Source organism: Ambystoma mexicanum, chromosome 6p, assembly GCF_040938575.1.
Source record: "Ambystoma mexicanum isolate Mex_15411 chromosome 6p, UKY_AmexF1_1, whole genome shotgun sequence".
NCBI classification, from domain to species: Eukaryota; Metazoa; Chordata; class Amphibia; order Caudata; family Ambystomatidae; genus Ambystoma; species Ambystoma mexicanum.
In genome coordinates this window covers 400,148,855-400,163,852 of record NC_090935.1, presented here as the reverse complement: position 1 = coordinate 400,163,852, position 14,998 = coordinate 400,148,855, and the positions used below count along the sequence as shown (strand labels likewise).

At 44.1% G+C, this 14,998-nt stretch overlaps 1 protein-coding gene across 10 annotated transcripts in view; it reads left to right on the top strand.

Moving 5' to 3' along the window:
- The first annotated feature begins 845 nt into the window (after positions 1-845).
- Positions 846-14,998, top strand: part of TTC33 (tetratricopeptide repeat domain 33) — an 820,935-nt gene continuing 806,782 nt past the window's right edge. For 2 of the 10 annotated variants that reach the window (XM_069627194.1, XM_069627192.1), the window contains exons 1-3: positions 846-962; positions 6,306-6,404; positions 6,733-6,817. The gene's annotated coding sequence lies outside the window, so the exon portion shown is untranslated. Of the gene's footprint in view, positions 963-1,650; positions 1,761-6,305; positions 6,405-6,729; positions 6,822-12,742; positions 12,929-14,998 lie in introns of those variants that run through there. The other 8 variants (XM_069627186.1, XM_069627193.1, XM_069627185.1 and 5 more) reach the window with 7 other exon arrangements.

Below are 14,998 nucleotides of genomic sequence, written 5' to 3'. Positions count from 1 at the left end.
CAGACTTGTTTTGCATCTGTCCCTCCATTTCTAAAAATCCTTCTGGGTTGGGTGTACCTCTACATCTGTGCACCCCTCTTGCAAACAGGGGTGCACAGATGTACAAATACACCCAACCCAAAACAATTTTTAGAAATTGAGGGACAGACTTGCTTTGCATCTGTGCCTCCATTTCTAAAAATCCTTCTGGGTTGAGTGTACCTCTACATCTGTTCACCCCTCTTGCCAAGAGGGGTGCACAGATGTACAAATACATCCAACCCAAAACGATTTTTAGAAATTGAGGGTCAGATGCAAAGCAAGAGCCTCTTTCTTTCATCTGTCCCACAATTTCTAAACATCGTTTTTTCCCGGCTTTTACCTGGGCCGCCAGAGAGAGAGACAGTATGGATGGAACAAAGGGCCATCCATACTGCGTCTCTTCTGGGGGGGGGGGGGATCAGCCCCGACTTCATTCTGCCAGGGGACATGCTCAGTCAGCAAGATAGGATTTTCTGACAGAGAGCAAAAATTGAAGTTACACCGGGCCTCGGCCCACTTAAAGCACCGTTAACAAGTGATAAGTACAATCCAAGGAATTACATCTTCAACCTGCATTCCTAGAAGTTGCAAACGGGCTCCTTTTAACAATATAACAACAAAGGGTGAACACGTCTAGGTTGATGGATGCTAAAAGAAATGCATTTAAAATTCACTACAAGAGCTGGATCGCGTGCAGCCACCTGATGCTGCCCGGAAACTAGACATGAACGTTTTGTAAAGGGTAGTGTCTAGTTCCCATTCGAGAAACGGACCATAGTAATGCCCCGCCCCCCCTTCATCACGTGGGCTTCTCTGCATCACGTGGGCTTTAACGTCCACCACATCACGTGGCCCTGAATGTTTACTACTTCATCTTTTTTGCACAGCGATTCCTCAGTTGCAAAGCACATTTCCTATAGTTGATTGTTATTTGGTTTCTGGTAAGTCTTAAAGTTATCTCATGTTGATTGTTACTTTAATGCAGAGCAGCAATATTGGGGAGGGGGTATTTCTGTGTATTTTGGTGGTTCGTAATGTGCATCAGGGGTGACATTTATAGTACAGGTGGATTCAGTTTTGTATTTTTCGTTCGTTCAGTGTATGTTGAGGCTATGTAATGTGCATCAAGTGGTTGAGACGATATTGGGGAGGGGGTATTTCTATATTTTGGGGTTTGGAATGTGCATCTGTTGAGATTTATTTAAAGTACAGGTGGATTCAGTTCGTTTTGGGGTTTTCTCGTGCAGATGTGCAATGTGCCCCGGGGAGATGTGTTGTATGGAGTGGGGCTGGGCCCAATGGGACTTACACTGTACCAGTGCACAGTACAGCGAACGGTTATCCTCCCCGCTGGATGGGCAGGGGGTGGGAGGATTTGGTATGTGCAGCAGATGGGGATGCGCATTTGGGTGCGAATTTCCAGCGTAACAGTTCAGTTATTTATTTCTCCTGCATGGGGGTGCGATTTGGCATTCCCCGGGGAGGGGATTTTTCATTTACCCAAACGCTGGCCTTGTATTGCTTTCATTATTTCACACATTTTAAGTCCCTATGAGACCTGATAGCATTGGGTGTTTGTTTAAAAGTGTGTCGATACTTTCTGAAATGCCTTTACGGTTCAATGACGTGTTTGTTACGTCGTCGTGACGTTTTCACGTGGGAAGTCTACGTGCTTAGGAAGAGGATTGGAGGAAGGGGCGCCCCACGCCGTGCACGGGCAGGTATTTATTAAGCGCCAGGTATATTTAATTATGATATTTTTATTTATATCGCGCGCATACACAGGTGGTTCTGAGCGCGGCAAGGGAGGGGAACAGGGGAGAACAAAACACCGATGGGTTTGTTTTTCGTATTTTGATTTTAGTTGTACCAACATCGGATCTTTGTGTGTCTTCTTCGCTGGTATACCCATTCTCGCCTCCACCCACCCCCAAACACAAGTGATTTATGGGCACATTCGGCTGCAGACATCAAGTCGGATTGTAGGCCATCTTCACCCTTATCCAGTGGTGGAAATGGAAACAATTTGGTGGCGGGTCCCACAAGGGCCGGCGTGGGAGCGTTGTTGAAGGGGGCGGTAGCCAAAGAGGCAGGGGTTTTGGGGGTATAGGGGGCGTGGTAGCTGGCAGTTGACCTCCGATCAAAGTTAATGTCCAAAATAATAGTTTAAAACGGCGCAATTTCTTTCATTCTGCTTCTTTTCCAAATTATATCAGTTCAACTTCCATGGCACTGGTGATGTTACTTCACGATGTGAATAATAGTCTTGACCAGTGTTGCGGAGTAAATATTCATTAAAATGCACAATGTGCATCCGATTTTATATTTAAAAAAAAAAAAAACTCCCTCTTGGGTACTATTCAAACAGGGTCAGAAAAGGAATGAATTGCCATTTGCAACTATGGGCTACTTTTCTCTTTGGTGCCCGAGATAATTTTATGGCCCAGTACGACCCGCACATGTACACAGGAGCAAACCATACCAGCCATCTGTGCATCTAACTACCAACTGCAAAGGCTGCACTGGGATCTGAGCTCATGCAGAGGAGTATTGTGAAATAATCGTTAAGAAGAGCAATTACTCTAGCTAATGGTGAAAGAGCAGATAATCTGTGGGGAAATCCTGGTTTAAAACGAGGGATTGTCCTGCAACCTCATTCTTAAAACCTGCTGATTTCTGTTCGCCATAAGCACGTTTTCTTTTACTTGAGCCACACCCAGCACAGCTCCTGCAGCTCCCCTCTGAAAGCAATTGGGTGGCTGTATTGTGTGGGATAGTTTCAATGATAATAGGGGTATTTATTTATTCATGCAATGATTATCGGATACCTGTATATTTATTTTTTAATATCCGACAAACATTGCATAAATAAACCAGGTCGTAGCTGAGGACTGTATCTTCTGGTGATCTCGTACACCCTGCAAGAGGTCACCAGAGGCAGTTAGTTTGCTTTTCCTGCAGCTGTGAGCTGTATCGAAGTCCTGCTGTGTACACGTAGGGATGGGCAGAGCCATCAGCGCGCTCATGGCAGCAATGAGCTGCTCCGCCCCCCTACTCCAGGCCACCGCGGGCACTTTCTTTTTTTTCCAAGTAACCCAGTGTAGAACATGGGTTTTGGGTTTGCGGTGGCTGACTCTGGCCAGATCCTGTATTCCGGCTACACATCTGGGCCGGCGAGAGCCGGCCCAATGACCAGCGATGCTGTTATCTGCGCAACACAGCTTTCACTGTTAAAACAGAAATGAGCTCACTACGACCGCATGCAGTTCCTTTGGTATGATTTCTGTAACTTTACTGCCTTTTACAAGGTGAGGGGTTCTGAACATTACAGGGAGATGTGCCTGACTTTACTGCTCAGTGCTGCCCAGCAGTGCATTGAGCTGTACCGGCCAGAGTCTGTACCACAAGTTGTCTTTCTTGACACCCGCCGTCCCCATATTTCTTTTTCCCTGTATAGGACCGACTTCCTTCATATCCCTGCAACTTTTTTTTACCTGCATTGTCTCACTGACTAAGTGCCTGCGGGTTGCTTTGCTAGTATACAGTGAGAATGCAAACTCCTATGTAGTCTTGCCAGCAAGATAACAATGAGTATTTAGCCCAAAAAAATAGCCATACTGTAGGCAGAGGTCTTCAGTATGTGGGGCTTGTGATCCAGGACAGCGAGAAAATGGAAAATACATGCTCAGTCAGTGCAACGTGATGGGGGAGCGGGAAATAAATGCAGCCCGGTAGTGTGCTTTCCTGCATTTGGATCGCGTGTCCACGCTGCGTTGTTGCTACCTGCTGGTGCCGCCAGCGTTCTTATTGCCTGGTGAGGGATGCTGCTTCTCGGCTCAGACCGCCACACCACAGTTGGAGGGAGTTCCGGGAAGCAAGCGTTTCAGGCCTTTGTCGGTCCCTCTGCTTCCCTCGCCCCCTTTGGACCCACGAAGACTAACACGTGGGGAAAGGTGAGCGGGGGACCGGGTCACTTCAATGCTGGTTGCCCCTGCGCCCCTCTCCCTCTGTGCCCCCCATCTTGCTTGGTCATGGGGGAAGAAGTGGCGAGCAGCGGCAGAAGCACACATTGCCAGTGTTGTATGATATGATATGTTGTATGATATCCAACTCCCCCACAGCAGATTGCTGGGCTCTCCAGCAATCTGCCGTGGGGGAGCCAGATATTATCCAACACTGGTCCCCCTGCTTTGGCTGTCCCTCAGCCATGACCAGGCTTTACCAAGCCCCCAGCTTTGCAGAGGTAAGCTGGGGGGGTCGGTGACCTAATTTAAGCAGTGCTCTTTTCCCCAGCAGTCACTCACGCTTTTCCTGGCTCTGTTTGCTCATCTGTCCTGAAGGGGATAACACGGAAATCAATGAGCCATGAACATCACTGTGGCGGGGAGGGGGGGTGGTCACTGTTGAAAGCAGGCATTCTACCTGCTGGATTTATTTATTTATGGATTTGTAGAGTGCACTGCAGCCCAAGGGCATCAAGGCGCTATAATGATATTTAAGAATGCTTGCTTGAGGGTTACAGGAAGCAGCCCGAATATAGATATTTGATACAAATTGCTTGGTTACAGTCGGTTTGGTTACATGCTAGAGGCTACAGTGGAATAGGCAGGAATAGTGGTAACAAATATAATGTAAAGCCTATAGGACAGGCCCATTCAAAATACCATAGTTAGGCTAAAGAATGGTTACATGCATGGTAATACATGTGGGTGGCCCTTTTAGACACAGCCTAGTTTTCATGGCCTTTTTGAAGGCTGCATGTGAATCAATGGTCCTGATTTGGGCTGGGAGGGTGTTCCAGAAGGTCGCGGCTATGGTTGGGGAAACTCAACCCTCCTGCACGCGCTCTGCGTGTGTGAGGAACAGTAATCCGATTAGCGTAGGCTGTCCTCGACAGTCTAGATGCAGTCTGTTTAGTGATCCTTTGTGCAAGGTACAAGGGTGCCATGCCGTAAAGGCATTTGTGTGTGAGAGCAAGTGTTTACATTATTGTTCAAATGTGCGTTTTACACATTCAAAGAGAAAGTAATTTCCAAACTCAAATGCTGCTGAAACTTGCGTTCACTAGTTTTCTTTGACATGTTTTTTTTTCCCCTGAGCACTACACCAATATATTTTAATTTGTGTGCCCCTTGCTTTTTTTTATCACAGGTTATATTTATAAAGATGTTATGTGTTGTGTCTGGCTTAGCTTGGTAGTGGGAATGCAGAAAGAATGTTGTGATGTTATGTGGAGTGTTTGTGTCTGAGTGTCGGAATGCTTGAGGGAAGGTTCTATGTTGGGAAGGTAGTCTGCCTGAAGCCTGGGTGATGGGCTGCCAGTGTTTCTGTCCTATTAATGTAACTTGCTTAAGGACTATGTAACTGCTTGTGAAGGTGTCCTGATAAGCTGTAATAAACCTAGCATGTCAACCTAAGAAGGCTGGGAGCCGCTTCTCAACATTATGTTTACAAATAAATTAGGACATTTAAACTGGGTTCATGGGTGCCAAACAGAGGCAGAAGTACCCCAACCCATCCCTTGGCTAAACACATTTTATAGCACTTCCTTTTTTTATGAATAATTGCAAAAAGTCATTCGATTTAACAAGTTTTGCATATATTTTTGTTTTTATTGTTTTGGTTAAATTCAACCTTAAGCACAGTCTCAGCAATGGTCTGTGAACCAGCTGAGCTACCCTGGGAGCCATCTACTATAGAGCAAGTCTATGCTTCCCTTGATGTACTAAAATCACTGTTTTACCAACAGTACTTTAAGTGCACCGCTGCCATAGAAGTGATTTAAAGTGAAATTCATGTATATCCTCCTGCTGTGGGTGCCAGGGGCCCTCGTGTCTGGCATGGCAGCCGCGGCTGTCTGCTGCTGCGTCATTGCTGTCACCTAACTGCAGTATAAGCTACATTTCTATTACTTAATATTTCCGAAAGTTAGCTTGGTGAGTTAAGAACTACTGTGTCGTATTATATGCAGTATCTGTATATGAATGATTTGTATGCTAGCAGGCTGGACTTCTGAACTGTTTTTCTCACGATCGCGCTATCGGTTTTTTTGTCTGTCTGACTGAGTCACGTTTTCAGGTATGTGCTCTGACTGCGCTCTCTGCCAGCTGAGGTGGACTGGCCTATAGGGAACTTTGGAGATTTCCCAGTTGGACCCTGCACCCTAGGTCCCTTTTTGTGTGCGGGGGAGGATGTGTGCCAACTGGCAGAGTGTAGTGCGCAAATATTGGTACGGTCAAACTGGTACGTCTATAATATTTTTTATTGTACTTTTTCAATTGCAGGAACACAAATTGGCTCAATCATCCCATCTTGGACAGCAAAGTCCCCAGCAGCAATGGCACCATAAAAAATCCTGACATCTGTATTAGGACTTGCCGACGGTAAGAATATCTTTTTTAAAAAGTACTGTATTTTGCTGTGGGTGATGGTGGGGTAATTTTAAAGGTATAGTAGGAGTCACAATCGGGGATTTCAAACCTATTTTTGAGGCTTTTCCTTTCTCATGTCCAGTTTGGGGCGGTACTCAAAGTTCACGTCTCATGTGGGAGTTGCATTTACAGTGCACTGTGTACTCTCTCCTGGTTTCCCAGCGTTGTGTCCTGCTTACTAGCTGATGCCAAACGCCCAAGAGCTGGTTTTAACCCCTGCTCATTATTGAAGTCGCAGGTAGACCCATGTATCCTTGACTAATTGTTTTCATTGCAGCAGCATCACTCCAAGCGTCGGTGTGTCAACCTAACCACCTGTGTCCCAGCAAGAAAAATCCAGTGAAGCACTTGACCCAGTCACACAGGCAAGTAAGGATTTCTTTTCTCTATGTAACATTGGTTGAGTAGAAGTGCTGAAGGTGTATATCAATGTGCATCCAAGTGTGGTTTTCGCCGCCATCTGTGGCCAAGTCCAGGACCCCACACTTCAACAAAAATTCAGGCTAGAACTTGACGATCTGAACAGGGAGTCTTCTGAGACTTGTATCAATGTGGTGTTTTTTTAATCCAAGCAGCATTTCTGACCCGTTTCTGCAGAGTTTTTTTGTTTTTCCTCCAAGCTGTTCACATTGTTTCATTTGGGGACTTCCCCAGCCTTTTCACGTGGTTCGTTTTAAATATTATGTGGTGTTTGTCAATTTAAATCTTTTAAAGCATTTTTATTTTGTGAAAACTTGAAACGTTATTTTTTTAAAACCATAACAAATTAACGTGGGGTTTGTAGTGTTTTCAGAGTCAGGCTCCTTAGATGGATCGTTGGTACTAAGTGAAAATACATTTTTCACTGTACCGATGTGGTGGGGGCGTCGATTTAGAAAGAACGCTCTGTGACTGCACAGAGCTGTCTTTCTAAATCAAACTTTAATACTTGTCAAACCCCTGTCGCACACAAGTGCGCGCAGGGGCTGATGGGTGCTGTGAGCCACAGCAGAGTTGTCACAGGAGGCAGAGGTGAGTTTTGGACTGTATGTGTGTGCGCATGTGGGTAAGATGCACTGTATGTGTGTGTGTGTGCATGTGGGTGTTCAGGGGGGTGCCCCCTGATTGACAAGTTAATGCACGGGTGGGGAAGGAGGGGGGCAGTATGTGATTCCTGCACTTTAAAGCCAATACAAAAACAGCCGGAAAACAATTCGGTCTTTTTTTTGTTCAGGCTTTAAAATGCAGAAATAATACGTAGAAATGGATAGTTTCCTAGTGCCCAGAGATGGTAGGAATCTCAAATGAAAAGTGGAAGGAGAGGTGGAAATGGACACGAGAAATGCAAAAACGCATAAATATGTCTTTTTTTAAAATTTTGGGTTCACATGGATCGCAGTTGCTGTTAAGCTGCAGTGTGTGGTTTGTGGCGCTACATTAGCAAGCTTGAAGCCAACACTATTAAGGCGACATTTGGAAACAAAACCTTAGTTTGTACGGCAGCTGCAAGGCATACCCAAGCAAAAAGACAATATTAAAACATGGCCTCAGTACCTGCAAATGCTTTGGCAGCTTCTTACCACATTATCTGGGGGGGGAAAAAAACTCTTTACAGATGCTGAGAGTAATTCTGCCAACAATTCTTTCTGTCAACCAGGCAATGCTTAGTGATGGCGCAGGAGAGAAATGCAAAAGTATCCTTATGTCTGACACCACAATTTTCTGCAGCATCACTGACTTGTCCTCTTCTATTAATACAGAATTGATAACGTGCTTGAAATATTGGATAAATATTTTGTAAACCAATTCAGGGCAGAGCAACTGCATCTATAGTCATTGACATTAACTACTTCCCAAGTTCCCACTGCCTATAGAGGCGTGTGTTGGTATTTGCTTGGATGGTGCTCCTTCAATGTCTAGTGCTAGAACTGGGTTAAAAGCGAAGCGTTGGTAGTAGCTCCACATATATTGTGGACACACTGCGTGATCCTCCAGGAAGCTTTGCCTGTGCACAATATGGGGAATCGACTCTCAGAGGTGCTGACTTCTGTTGTAAAGATTGTGCATTTTATTGAGATGCACCGCACAAGACCCCGTCTGTTTGCCACATTATGTGCAGAAATGGGAGCTGAACATGCTTTGTTTCACACGGAGGTCAGGTTGCTCTCCAGGGGGAAAGGTTTTAAATTGTGTTTAAGAACTCCGAACAAAGTGAGACGCTTTCTCCTGGGTTTAGACTAGACGAAAGAAGAGCCTCTGTGTGATTCACACCGGCTTGTACTGTTGGCTTACTATGGCGACCTCTTTGAAAAGCTACACTTTTTTAAACCTCTCCCTGCGAGGCACAGAAAAGAAACCACATCACTGGCTATGAACGCAAAAATGTCAGCATTCAAGAAGAAGTTGGAGCTTTGGAGAAGGAGGGTTAATGTCTGTATTCCAATGCATTTCTATTATTAGCAGATGCTCTTGAGGAGGCGGAGTATGATATTTTCATGTGTTGCTGAACTAATGGGAAACCATCTCAGAACCACTCTCAAAAGTACTTTCCAGAAGACAATTGCAGGATTAATGACTGAGTGGTTCAGCCTTTCCTAGCAGACGTAGGGGCCCGCCCACCTCCCAATACACCTCCAGGAGGAACTAATGTAACTTCAGAGTGACTGCCTACTGGAGAGCCAATTCCAAAAATTGTCCATGGGTTGATTTTTGCAAAATGCGATTTACTACTTTATCCAAATGCACAGTCAATGTACTGTTAACTTTCAGCACCTCATACCTTTGCAAGATTGGATTTTCATCACTTGCAGCCCTAAAGACTAAATATCGGTCAAAGCTGGAAGAAAACCTTTGGGTTGGCTATTGCAAAAATGGAACCCAATAGTGATGGCTGGCTGCTGAAAGGCAGGCCTACCCTTCACACTAGTTCTCCAGTATGCCAATGTCCAACTTGCAAGTGACTGCATTGATAGTAATCAAGTTGTTGTACTTTTAGTCAAGTCCCCTGTAGCAAAAAATGATGAATGATGCGTTTACAAATAATTGCCCTCTAATTTGAGTTCTTGCGAGGAATGCTGTTGAAAGAATGTTGTCTGGCACTCTCACCTCCATTTGGCACCATTCTACGCCAGATAAACATTTTGAAGTCCATGTGTATAGAGGGGCCCAAGCCAGGTACCTTTTTTCTTATGGAGGGCTCGGTGGTCAAAAAAAGTTTGAAGACCAATGCCTGTAGAGTGAATATCTTCTTATCAAGACATTTAAAAAAAAAAATAATAATTTTAAAAAAGGCAAAAAACCTAATTGCTATCTTGCTGGCACCTCTATATGTTAACATATATTTTGATTGCTAGTTTGGATGAGCACTTATCCTCCCTCGTCCCTAGGGGACAGTGCACGTGTGGGCTTAAACGGCAGAAGCTTAATGTGCTAAACAAATCTTTGCAAAATCCCAGGTTGCTTTAAAGTGGTCCTTTATCCATGTGCTTGCTGTGCCCTTGTGTGTGACGTTATGTGTCTGGTACGATGCATATACAACTTGTACACATGACCGCACCTTCAGTAGGTATGATTGAAATCATTCCAGTGCTTTACGGTGATGGAAAGAGTTGCACAGACCCATCGATACTCAAGATTTGACTGTCGCTTGCTTAAGAACATTGCAGTGTTGCATAGCCCCTGTGAGAATGTGTCTATTGTATATAGAGGGCACAATGCTTGTAATTTTCAATAAGTTGCCCAGACAGCTGCATGCCAGTGCAGACACCAGTTGGCATAGATTTCCCTTGTGTGGCGATTGTTGATGTGTGGCTTGTGTGAAGCGTGTGACTTACACAGCAACTTTTAATATTGCTTAATTCTGAAGTACGGTGCCAAGTGGCAAAGTTTTGTTTGGCTAGTATGAAGGCTGGCTATGTTTTGAAGTGAGTGGCAGACTGTTTGAGCCCCTGTGTGGTACGGGGTGTGCTGCACACACCGCCAGGTGTAGTCTCAGCCTGGGGATGGTTGAAATGCCTTGATGAAGGAGTTCCTTGATTCCTGCAGTCCTCCTTCTGGTGGCACAGGGTGCTTTGGGCTTAGATTTGCTGTTGTGATTCTGCGCACAGAGAATGGTTGCAGATATTGGCCATCCAAGCTCTCATGAAGAAGGGAGAGAAAAATACTCCTCTAATCAACAGTGGATAGATGCCCCACCACCCACATCTATTTATTTCTCTTAACACTGCTTGCAACCTGATCATTGTTTTCACTTAAGCCATTCAACACCAGCCAACTAAAAAAAAGTGGCATACATTAATTGTCCAGCAACTGAATTGGCATTTAAGGAGTCTCAACGCCCCCCGCCGCCCCCTTTCAAGCTGGGGAGATTGTTGAGATTTGTGTAATGTGGAAAGTGTACAGGGCAGGTACTCTGTGAAGTTCAAGGTCAAAGCACCCCTAAAGAGGTTATGTAAAGCTGCCCCCACCATATAAAGCTAACTGGCATTCAATGCTTTCATTGCGGGAAGTTACGGATGCTATACCCGTGAGGCAGAGCTTTTTACGCCATTTATTTTAAAGATCACATGGATGGCTTGTTTCCCACCGTTTTCCATTGCCTTTTCGATTCATAGTAGGGCTAGTTGTGCCAGCCTTTATGTGCAGGGGACCGTGTTCTAATTCCTCCCCATAACTCATACTCTACTCCATCTATGTTTAGTTTGTTCAACACTTTGGGGAAATCGCTACATGATTTAATATATACAAATGTAAGTTTCAGGAACTCGGGATTACTGCATGTTCTAGTTATACTTATGTCGCATTCTCTATATAGGTTGATGAGGTTCTTGGAGGGATTTTATTGCCCCTTCAATGCATTCTTTTTTTGTTTTTCCCCAACCACTTGACCTCGGCAGTTAATTGACATTAGTTTGCCTGTAAACTTTATTGAATGCTTGCTAGGGATGGTGATCCCTGTCATTAATTTTGAAAATATCTTTTTTGATCATTGTTTATGATGATGATTTTTCTTTTTCTCTAATGATGGGACCAGTTCATTCTCGTTAGATGATGTTGAGCTAGTTTCTTGCTTGTCTGGATTTTTCAGCAGCCTCGTCTATCAGAGGACTGGCGTGGTAGTGGGAGTTTTCTGACCTGGGCGTGAAAGGAGTGCTGTAAATTGCTTTGCTATTTGAAAGTGGGAGGTCACTTTATTACCTTAAGGCAGTGGTCTTCAAGCTTTTTTATGCTGAGCCCCCCCGAGTAAAATAATTTCTGTCCCCCCCCCGCTACAAATGCTTATATTTTCTATTAAAAAGTCACCATAATCCTTCAAGACCCCCACCACCTGGCATCCCCTGGGCCTCCCAGTTTGAAGGCCTCTGCCATAAGGCGTCCTAGCTGTTCAGCATACAGAGGCCCCCTTTTCGTGGGTGGGGCGCCTCCTTCCCAGTTCCATACAATGACTTTTCTACTGATCGGGCTGATTGCTTTCAAACCGTCGCCAAGTAGAGGATAAATGCTCCTACTGGCTGCCCCTCTCTGGCTTTAATGCTGTTGCTGCTCCAATACCCCCACAATGTTCCACACAAATAGTCCATGGCTTCCTCAGATAGGTGCACCCGACCCTCTATGTAATAGATTATCTACATTTATCCAGCTGTGGTGCATGTGTGAGAAACCATGCCTCTACAAAGTTTACCCATGGCTTGGTTACTTTTTTTGCAGGATTTTTCCACTGCTGTGAGTGCTGCACTAGTTCAGCTGTAGTGCATCATTTATTGCACTTTGGTGATGCTTTTCGGGGTGGGAGGGAGACTTCAGACCCTTCTGGAGGATAGTGCCTGGTTCATATTAGCAAAGGCCTTCCTGCTAAGGTGTAATATTTACTTTTTGCTCCCCCGGTAAAGAGCACTTTAGTCATGGGTTCTGTCGCTGCATACCCTCCTATTTCCTGTACATGTTGCTGTCTGCAAGCTAGGGATCTCTTCTCTATGGTTGATATTTACGTTTAGGAAACGTAAACAGTTGCTTGTCTTTTATAAGGAAACCCACAAAATGACTGCTGCATTTTAGGAACAAGAGCTCTGCAGTTAAGAATGTATTGCCTCTCCAGAACACCCACCTCTAATTTTGCAAACAGATGCAACTAGTTAAAGCCACAATGGGTGGAAGTCTTGGAGGAAGTTAACCAAGCACTTCACTCATAAATCGGGACACATCAGGCAAGAACATCCATAGCAAGCCCGCTATAAATTAATGGTTTTTGGTACAGACCTGGTTCACAAATACTTGGCGCATACTAAATGTACTTTTTTTATTTCTTCTTTTAGACAGTAACTCAAATCATGGCACTCTTTGATTCCGACAATTCTCTGTGCATTTGAAAGGATGGGGAATTTGAGCCTTTGCAATTCCTGGTGAAGTTAATTGTAAATTGCTGATAGAGGGTATCGCTGAAAGTAGAAGAGAAATACATGAAGAAAAGGATTTCAAGGCAGTCGTGCTTTTCTAGTTAGGTAAGCAATGTAATTCTTTTTTTTTTTTTTTGTTGTTCATCTAGTTGTTTGGGGGAGGAGGGTTCATTTGACATCCCTGTGCGGAGTCATTCCCTTTTTTCACACGTACAGATGAATGCTGCACAATGCCCACCTCATTTACAGCACCTAGAGTAAAGTATATATGGTCTACTGATTTCTCTTATGTTATTGGCAAAGCGCTATGGAACGCCCTCGGGGACCGTAGTCCAGGTCACAGTATGTGTGCAGCTAGGCCAGAGAATGGATTGGTATTGGCTATTCGCACTCTACCTCCTTAAAGTTAGGTATACAGTCTTTTAGAATGAAAGTAAAACAATATCATCAGGTTATTCATCTGTAGGTGAATTTATTCCCATGAAGTCAGCCAACACATGTTTCGGCCTTAGCCGTCTTCAAGGCCTTGAAATTGAACACTTTGTATGGTGACCAGGTTTGGTTTGGACCAGTTGATTGCGAAAATATCTTGAAACTATTTTCTGATAGTACTTGATGATAAAGGGTTGAGTCCCGAGAGACGACAGCTGGCGTGTTGTGCTAAAAGTGTTAGTGATGCTTGGACATCCTAGATTGGTTCCCCAAATTGAAATTCCTAAACTATCTTTTAAGAATTATTATTATAATTTTTTTTTTTTTTTTTTTTTTTTACCTTAGAGGCAATCCTGAAAATGTAGTCCATGGGTTGGCGAACCAATAGAGCGCGATTCGAAAATACCAATCCGTTTTCTGTCCTATTTATTCAAGGTCTTTATGCGTAGACCTTGTGGAATTGGTGACGCAGCTTACCACTATTTATAAATTATAGTGGTCACCGCGCACTCTCAAGGGTATATGTACCCATAAACACTGTGCAGCTACACCGAGTTGTGGGAAGCTTCATGGGGAGGGAGAGAAAGCGCCAAGGAGAGCAAGAATAAGCAAAACTAAGGGAGCGGATAGGATCGCGCTTAAGGGGAGTCACCCCAGTGTACAGCTCAGGCAAAATGTTTGTTGTATTGGTAGTCACATTATGAAGTTTCAACTTGCCTTTTTCATACCCGCAGCCAAGAAACAGTACACAGGAAACATTTGATGAAATAACGAACAGCTATAATTGAGGCTTTAAAAAGAAAGGTAGAGAAGAAAAAGCAGCTACTGGTGGAATCTGGAAAAAGAAGATGCATTGAGAATTATATTGTTAAAGCTGATGGGTGAAAACGGACTATTCCAGAACTTATTAATGGCTGTTCACAAAAGATGGAAAACTTTTTGGCAGGGTTGGCTAGTGTTCTTCATTCCTTTCTCAGGACCTGCCTCTTATTTCACCTGGACAATTGGTACAGAGCATTAAATTGGCAGATGTCTGTGAAATGTTGCAGTTCCCAGAGATGTAGCTGCGCAACAACTGAAAAATATTGGACTATAAAGTAACCCGTCAATTGTCTGCTACAAATGTTTTGTCGGACAGATCTAATTTGACAAGCTGAACTCTATCAGCACGTCTTCTTAACAGTGTGTTCTTGTTACAGTATGACGGTCATACCTGTTTGGACAAAGAAGTGATACCTACATGTTACCACACACCTGCGCAGTCTTTCAGATTATGGTTTTAAAAAAAACAATGGAATTGGAACATCCCCACACCTGAGTTTGGTTGCTATGTCAGCCTCTGCTACTAATCTACAATTGTAATTGTAGATCACATGCTGCTCTGTGAAACTGAAGATGCAAGTGCTCTTGTGTGTAGAGCTATTATAGTTGATCTGGTGAATTTGTAGGTTGGTGCCAACTTGTAAATGGTGTGGTGAACTAATTGCTAGCTGCTCCTAGCGATAATGGGTGAAGTGATCAGCAGTCTTGTCATGCAGGTAGACCTTTAATGGATTCTGTTTAGGTCACTGAAAGTGTTTATTTTAGTGCAGTGATTTGTATTTGTGGGAGTTTATTGGGTGTGATGCCATGTTAGCTAGAGGTGAGATATGAAATGAGGGAGTTTGGAGGTTGATTTGTGACATTGTGGGGTGGATTTGTAGTTTTGTATACTAAATCAGCAAACCTTTGTTAATGACATTT